The sequence below is a fragment of the Aythya ferina genome, assembly GCF_964211825.1.
Source record: "Aythya ferina genome assembly, chromosome: 3".
Taxonomy (NCBI): domain Eukaryota; kingdom Metazoa; phylum Chordata; class Aves; order Anseriformes; family Anatidae; genus Aythya; species Aythya ferina.
Genome location: NC_140298.1, coordinates 107,710,846 through 107,717,686, shown reverse-complemented (window position 1 = coordinate 107,717,686; position 6,841 = coordinate 107,710,846). Strand labels below are relative to the sequence as shown.

The 6,841-nt window shown below is 43.4% G+C and overlaps 1 long non-coding RNA gene across 1 annotated transcript in view; it reads left to right on the top strand.

The window, feature by feature from the left end:
* Positions 1 to 1,411: 1,411 nt before the first annotated feature.
* LOC311434818 overlaps positions 1,412 to 6,841 on the top strand; it is a 29,384-nt gene continuing 23,954 nt past the window's right edge. Inside the window, exon 1 of the long non-coding RNA XR_014691747.1 lies at positions 1,412 to 1,545. This is a non-coding gene — a long non-coding RNA (uncharacterized lncRNA). The remainder of the gene's footprint in view (positions 1,546 to 6,841) is intronic.

Genomic DNA, 6,841 nt, shown 5'->3' with positions numbered 1-6,841 from the left:
GTATTAAATATGTGCCGCTGTAACAAAGACTAAGCCTTTTAATAGACCAGTTCTGTCCCTTGAATTATTTTCTGACAAGAAAATTTGGAATTTTCAGACCAAAAGAGAACAGTTCAAGGATATCTGACCACAGCCTGGGTAAAGACAACAAGTTTGGGCATGTAAGTGTTGCTGCTCTGCTGACTTGGTGTGAAAGGCCAGAGGATCAAGTCAGCAGCAGATCCTACATGCTCGCAGCTCTACCAAGCCACTCTGCTCCACAGCACTGCAAAACTTGCCTTGTTCAAGAGCATCACACCTGCTCAGTGCACAGAGGCCATTTTTCTCTGACACATTTTCCCAAAGCTGTGAACTCCTGGGTGCACTGACAATGGTGTTACAATGGCTTTGTGGTCAGCCTTGCAGCATCTCACATCTAGAGCTCAGTAAGCAAAACCCCAATGTGAAGAATAAATAACCTGGTATTTCTATACTGTACTTCCAATAGTTACTTGTAGGCGATATTTTTTTTTCTTTCTTCCTGTAAATGACTCATAGACTCATAGACTCATTTTGGGGAAGGGGGAAACCAAGCACCGCATAGCCACTTTTACAACTTTAACCTTACTTAACCCTCCAAACAGTAAGAGGAAGTACAAAGTATTTTCACGAGCTGTGAATGGACTCAGATCTGGTTTTGACATCTTGAGGAAGTACTGCCTTCTGCGAAGTCAGAAATGCACACACACACACAAAATGTCTTTGCAGCCCTGCTGAACTCAAGCATTCACACACACAACAAGAGTCAAAAGCCCACAAAGGAGAAGGGGACGGGCTGGGACCTGTGAGAAACGGGGCAGATTTGGGTCGAAACGGAGCGGTTTTGGGTCGAAACGGGGCTGATTTGGGTCGAAACGGAGCGGTTTTGGGTCGAAACGGGGCTGATTTGGGTCGAAACGGAGCGGTTTTGGGTCGAAACGGGGCTGATTTGGGTCGAAACGGGGCTGATTTGGGTCAAAGCCGCTGTCACTGAGAGGAAGAGGGCGGGTGGGGGCCGCTCCTCAGTGGCTTCAGGGGTGACACCGCCGGGTGTCCCTGCCCTTCTGGGCTGGGCTGGGGGGTACGTGGGGAGCACGAATCTCCCCGGGTGAGGTCTGTGCAGAGGCAGGGTGCCCCCCTCACCCTCCTTTCCCTCTTCTCCTTATCTCAAACCGCGCCGCCTCCTCTGCCCCCGCGCCCTGCCGCCCCTTCCCCACCCTCCACTTGGGGGGGGAGGCTTCATCCTCTTTTCCTCCTCCCTCTTGTGACCCTACACAGCCCGGTGGGGAGACATTGAGGGGCTCACAGCCCTCCTTCAGCAGCGGGAGGCGGGTCCGGGGGGGGGAACCGCGCCCGGCCGGGGCCGGCGTCTGGCGGCAGCCTCACGCAGCCACCGCGGGGCGGGCCTGCGAGTGTGGCGCGGGGCTGGGCTGGGCTGGGCCGGGCTGGGCCGCGCCGCCGGCTGTCTCTGAGGCTCGGGGGATGGACGAGGGTCCCCGCAGCGGCCAGCGGCGACGGGCAGCTCAGGTAAGGCGGCTCGGGGGCTGCGGCTGGCCGCCGGTGGGGGCAGGCGACGCCCCGTCCTCTGGGGGGGGAAAGATTGGGGGAGTAAGGGGGAGGAAGGGAGAAGCCGCCCCCGCAGCGCCCTGCTGGGAGACGGGAGGCTCTGCAGCCCCTGCGTTGTTTTGTGGTGGTTTTATTTTTATCTTTCTCATCTCAGATCGGGGGTTGCCTTCCTCCTCGCCGCCGCCCTTGTGCCGCCCCCCGTTCCCTGCCCTCCTGCTGCCAGCCTCGGGGGGCAGAGGGGTGGGGGACTGCCGGTGGGGAGGCGACCAACTGTTGCCTCAAAAAGCACCGGCTCCAGCGGCCTCGAGTGGGGTTACGGGGCACCAGGGCCACGCTTTGCTTTCCCTTCCCCCGTGGTAAAACGTTTTGCTGGTAGATCTTAGCCTCAGCTCGGGGAGAGGCTTTTTTTTCCTCGGCCCCAAAAGGAGCTCCCATCGCTGCCTCGGCCTCAAAAGGACCGTGCCTGAGCTCTCATCGCTGCCTCAGCCCCTAAAGGAGCTCCCATTTCTTCCTCAGGGACCCCCATCACTCCGGGGTGCTGTGGGCACCTGGCTCCCTGTGGGCCCAGGTGCCAGGATGAGCTGTAACGGGGCTGAGGGTATCAATCAATCAATCAATCAATCAAATAAAAAGGCTGTAGCCCTTCTCTGGATTAAGTATGCCCTTGCTCGAGGTTGGGGACAAGGGGGGTTCAAATTCACAACTTCGGTTATTAGGGAAAACTTTCAGCTGCTGGAGATGGTTAGATGCAGAGTGCTGTGAGCACCGTTTCTAGAAGGATGTGCCATTGTGAAGGCTAGGCATGAGAGAGAGCAGATGGAAAACATGTTCTGCAATGTTAAATTCATCTCATCGTTTGAATCTCTGAACAGACACCACACAAGCATTTCTGCCTTTTTTTTTTTTTTTTTCCCTAACTTAATTTCAAGACAGTTAAGCTTCGGACTTATTTATCTGGGTTTTGTTCTGCTAAGGCCCTGGTAATGTATGATGCCAGTGTATAAAATCAAATGATCCATAATTCACCAGAAGCACTTTTAACTTCCCATTCTTTCAGCGTTGTTGCTAATAACTTGCTGAGGGTTGTAATGTGTGTTGGTTTCCAGCCTGTTCTGGTAGTCCTTGATTTCCATACAGACAATCTTTGCACTCTGTTTTTGTTTACCAGCTCCTAAAGGCAGTTTGTGTGTGCATGTGGAAAGGGAAAATTGAGGGGGATAGGGATGTTTTTGCTTTGCTTTCCTTCTCCTATTCTTGCCATCTGCAAGGTCAGAAAAAAAATAAAAATGACTTTGACTGTGAACGCTTAGGTGGGGAGATCTGGAATGAAATGCAGTTGTGACAGGAGGTTGCCTTGTGGGCAAAGAATTTTACATGCTCAGCATTGGTCTACAAAAATACCCCAACTCATATTACACAGAGAACTAAGTTGATACTTCCCTTTTCTCAGTTATGCTAAGTTTTATATCTTTTTTAAGATATAAAGAAAAATTATACATTGGCAAGGCTGTTTTATTTTATTTTTAGGGAATAAATTCTGACATTTCTCACGTTGGATTCTTCTTTCTGCATTCTTGTAAACCCCCCCACACACACACGAGGCCTGAAATAAAAACAAACAAATCATAAAGTTAAACAACTCACAAAATGTTTTAATGAAATTACAGACTGAGACTAGCATAAAGGGTTTAATTTAAATTTATAAAAAGCATAGAGTAGCAACTAAGAATAAGATTCTTCAGCTGCATTTTGAACCACTGTATAGTGTATCTGATCATTAAGGTTTCACTTGAAACTATAAACTATGGCAAGTATAAGAGAGGCTTTCTGAATTATTTGCATGGTTTCTTAATGACTGTCCATTATTTTATTGTATACTGCTCTGTACTTTTTCACTACTCTCATCTACTGTTTTGCAGTCATGTATGCCTGTGAACTTGTTCTTTATTAAAAACAGAAAATAAGCAAGTCACAAGTCATTAAAAAGGCAATGTATGCCAGTAATTAGAATGAAAAATACTTGGTTAATTCACAAAGGAAAAATGGTGAAGATCTTGGGTACTACTATATAGTTACTGTCAGCAGATGTCATTTTGCCATAATAGTGAGCCTGTTAGTGAATTTTACAGTGCTGGGAAGATAATTCATTGTTAGTGTGCTTAGCTTGTCTTCATGACATCATTTTTGACACTGTTTTGTCAGCCTAAAATATCTTGTCCTCAGCACTATGGTAGTCTCACAGACGTCAGGGATTTGCATGTGCAGTGTGTTGCAGATTTACATGGGTTACATGTTATACAAAATGAGTGATGAAAATGTATATAAAAATACTAGACGTTATTTAGATGAATAACAATTCTACCTTAACATAAACTGTAGGTGTACAGATACTATAAATAAGACCTCCTGAATTGATTTATATGTATTTCCAAATACCCTTTTAATTGGAGTTTTTAGAGAAACTGTAAAATAGTTTTGTGGAATCACGTTCTTTAGTACTAGATGCAGTAGCACATTAACTTGATCATTCAGTTCACATTTTATACAAAACAGAAAAATAATATTCTAAATCCAAAACCTGCATACAATCCAGACATCATTAGGTCTCCTATTAAATCCTTGGAAACAAACTTACTATGTCAATGCGAGTTATAGTATCAGTGGGCAGAGGAATATGCATAGTAATAGTATGTATCAATTTGAAGGAGCCAAAACCTCATAGTATTTCCTGTGTACTGAATTCAGTATGTATTTGGATCTGTTTCAGTATTATCAATCATTCTTTTAGCAGTGCCTTCTACTTATGTTATCTATGAATGCAAAGCAGTAACATTAAATCTGAGAAAACAGTTTGAGAAGCATGAATTACAATATTTAAAATATGGGACAGCTTGAGAGCTGCAAAAAAATGGAGTCATAAATTTGAATTTTGCTGTTTAAATTAAAATTGTAATAGAAGCTGCTATGCATTCATGTATGAATAATGATGAGAGCAATGTGAATGATGGGAGTTGTATAGGTCCTAATTCTTGTGAAGTACACATTTTACCGTTCCTCTGCTTTCACAGAATTCCAATCTACACTTGCAATTAAAATGAAATACACGTGTCTTATTTTCCATCTCTATATACTGTTTGATACAAGTTCTTGATTTGGTAGCAGTAGTTGCTTGTACCTGAAAAATAGCAGATACAGGACAAATATCTTGTAGGATGCATATGAACTAGGGCAGCAGTGACACACAGGTGCTTAAAAGATTTGTATTTATTATTATGGATTTAAAATGTTTAGAAATAGTCTTATGAGTCTTCACATCTTCCATACCTTACAGACTTAATTCAAGAAAAATTAACTTTGCTCACCAACAGCTGAAATATTCTTACCTACTTTACCAACTTGTCCATAGACTACGTAACTAGTGAGCTATGGGAACTTTCTGTGAATTTTGCCCTATTTTTTTTTCCCTGACAATGATAATATTTACAAAGGAAGGCGTGTTTGAAGTGGAATGCACAAGTTGATTTTTAAAATCATGGATTAGATAAATGGCAGTGCAAAAGATGAAGCTAATGCCTAAGTCTGAGAGTTATTTTTTCAATAAATCTGTGTAAGGAATTTGTCAAGGTAGTAAGATGTGAAAAATTAATTTTGAAGGTTCCACTAGCAATGCAACTTGTGATGTTATTTATGTCTATCACTACTGCCACTCTTTCTTTGTCAGAGTTTTGAGTTAATAAATGTGATTCATAAACTTGTCGCCCTCAGATCTGTTGAACAGCATTGACATGTCATGGGAGGTGTCATATATGGAACATGGAATGGAATATATTGGGATGTTGCATTTGGTCACGTGTTTATCTGTGGTGAGCTCTGAAAGATTGAGTCATGTCTGGGCATTGGAGTTTTCACAATTTAATAATGCTCTGGAGGTAGTTTGTTGTTTTTAAAGGGGTCTGTGGACTTATGCTGACGTTTTAGATAACAGCTGTTCTGCACTGTCCTATAGCTCTCTGATACACATGGGCTTTACTTAAAATTTAAGTAGCTATTAGAAGCCTTTTATTTATGTATATATATGTATAATTTATGGTATTTTGGAGGAAAAATCTTTCTCCCTGTTGAATTGCAGCCTGAATTCATAAATTATTTGAGTGGCCTATTTTACAATTAGATGCCTCAAAGCCAACTATGGTGTTCTTAAAACTCATTTCTGAAAGCACGCTGCTGTCTGTGTTTTTACTGTAGGGAAAATTAGGTACACTGAGCTACACGTCTGCGTCCATCCAGCATTGTTACCCCCGTGACTGTTCTGGAGACTGGCATCTCTCTTGTGCCTAACTGCCTTTGGCATCCTTAGACAGGAATGATCCTCCTGGATTTGAAAACCTTGTTTTGCTTATAAATAAATAAGAAGTGTAAACTATTTATTCAAACTCAAGGAAGAAATGTTTGCAATGATGTTTCTCTCTCCCTCTTCTCTTTATATTCAATGGTGCATTAGTTGCATCAATTACCCATGAAGTGGAAAGCTTGTTTCTATGTCCCCTTTTCAGCTTGAAGTAACTTAAACTCACATCTCTCTCTTCCCAGGAAAGTACAACAGTCAGCATCTCATAAATGTCCCATAGTGGTAGGAAACGTTTATTTCACCTGCAATTGTGTTACTTGGGAAAAAAAAAAATAATTAGGCCAAAGGGAGAGCAACTCCTGCCCTGTGATCAAGACATTCATCTGAGATGAGGGAAATCTGATTGCTATCGGTGTTTCATTCTTTCATCCAGTAAATATTCTCCAGTTTCATACCTTCACTGGGAATGGTCTGGGAGAAACTAGTCCGTTGGCTAGGGCAGTGCCCTGTCAAATGGAGGTGTGGTTGTGAGCCAGCATTTTAGCTTGAAGAGAGCATACCACCCAGCACTTCCTCCGTGGTTGCTTTACTGATGCTCTTGAATTGCTAAATGGTGCTCGGGGGTGTGCTCTCGTCTTCTCATCCAGAACTTCAAAATTGTGTGACGCCTTCCCTCATCTCTTTGTGAAAGGGATGTCTTTGTATTTTGCTCCCAGGGAGGCTTGAAGGTTTTAAAACCCTTCTTAATAACATAGGCATCTCTTGAGCTTCCAGGATAATGCTGTTTAAGGTATCTACTTCTCAGCATTGTTTCCTATTAGGTTAGAGGGCTTCCTGCTTACAATCCCAGTTACTTTAAGTTCCTAGCTGGAATTATTATAGCCATCTTCGGAATTTTCATGGGAATAC